At 64.3% G+C, this 1,554-nt stretch overlaps 1 long non-coding RNA gene across 1 annotated transcript in view; it reads right to left on the bottom strand.

Moving 5' to 3' along the window:
- LOC112967163 overlaps positions 1 to 397 on the bottom strand; it is a 2,845-nt gene extending 2,448 nt beyond the window's left edge. The window contains exon 1 of the long non-coding RNA XR_003253876.1: positions 282 to 397. This is a non-coding gene — a long non-coding RNA (uncharacterized LOC112967163). The remainder of the gene's footprint in view (positions 1 to 281) is intronic.
- Positions 398 to 1,554: the final 1,157 nt, after the last annotated feature.

Here is a 1,554-nt window from a genome sequence, read left to right as displayed (position 1 = left end):
GTGCACGCCTGGTGTGCAAGCACCAGGATCCATGTAAGCCCCGTGCACACCTGGCATGACCCCACGGGGATCCGCTCTCTGTGCACAGCTGGCGTGCAAACACCAGGATCTGGTCCCCGTGCACACCTGGCGTGTCCCCATGGGGATCCGCTCCCCGTGCACGCCTGGCGTGCAAGCACCAGGATCTGGTCCCCGTGCACACCTGGCGTGTCCCCATGGGGATCCGCTCCCCGTGCATGCCTGGCGTGCAAGCACGGGGATCCTGTCGCCGTGCACGCTACCTGTGCACACGTGCAGCGGGTCGCGGGAGCTCTTCCCGAAGCCGGGCGCGCAGGCGCAGGCGAAGCCGCCCGGGCGGTTGACGCAGAGCCCGTGCGGGCGGCACAGCTCGGGGCTGGCCCGGCACTCGTCCACGTCTGCAACGAGAGCGCCGGGCCTCAGGGCGCCGGGCCGGCACGCTCGCGTGCGAGGCACACCCGCGGCGGTGGCACGGGGCTCGCCATGCCGAGCGCGGGCGGAACCGGCACGTGGGGGCATGCAGGGGGGCTGCGTGCTCACGTGTGGGGGGGGACACACGCACGAGAAACCTTGCACGCTCACGTGTGCGCAGCTTGCACGCTTGTGCATGGCAGAGCCCTTGCACGCTCATGCACTAGGGTGAACAAACCGCACATTTGCACGCGAGCGCTTTGCACAGCRGTGCCTGAGCCTACAGAGCCGTCACACGCTTGTGCATCGGTGAGCAAGGCGCATTGGTACACAAACGCTTTGCACAACGGTGCCTGCAGGTCCCTTGCACGCTTGTGCACAACAGCAAACAAGATGGCATGTTTGCACACGAGCACTTTGCACAACAGCAGCTGGGGCTGCAAGGCCCTCGCACGCTTGTGCATCGGTGAACAAGGCACGATTGCACGTGAGCACTTTGCACAACGGCGTCTGGGCCTGCCGGGCCCTCGCACGCCTGTGCACAACAGTGAACAAGACGGCACGCTTGCACACGAGCACTTTCCACAACAGTGCCTGGAAACCCCTTGCACGCTTGCGCGCACCCGCAAAGGAGATGGCACGTTTGCACACGAGCGCTTTGCACAACAGCACCTGAGTCTGCACGGACCTCGCATGCATTGGTGAACAAGGCAGGTTTGCACACGAGCACTTTGCACACGGTGCCTGCCGGTCCCTCGCACGCTTGTGCATTGGTGAGCAAGGCAGCTTTGCACACGAGCACTTTGCACACTGCACCTGCCGGTCCCTCGCACGCTTGTGCATTGGTGAACAAGGCACGATTGCACACGAGCACTTTGCACACGGTGCCTGCGGGGCCCTCGCACGCTTGCGCATTGGTGAGCAAGGCATGTTTGCACACGAGCACTTTGCACACGGTGCCTGCCGGTCCCTTGCACGCTTGCGCATTGGTGAACAAGGCAGCTTTGCACACGAGCACTTTGCACACTGCGCCTGCCGGTCCCTCGCACGCTTGTGCATTGGTGAGCAAGGCACGATTGCACACGAGCGCTTTGCACACTGCACCTGCCGGTCCCTTGCACGCTT

The sequence above is a fragment of the Apteryx rowi genome, unplaced genomic scaffold (assembly GCF_003343035.1).
Source record: "Apteryx rowi isolate R43461 unplaced genomic scaffold, aptRow1 scaffold_2662, whole genome shotgun sequence".
NCBI lineage: Eukaryota > Metazoa > Chordata > Aves > Apterygiformes > Apterygidae > Apteryx > Apteryx rowi.
Note: the sequence above shows the minus strand (reverse complement) of the source record. Positions and strands in the feature narration are given on the sequence as shown.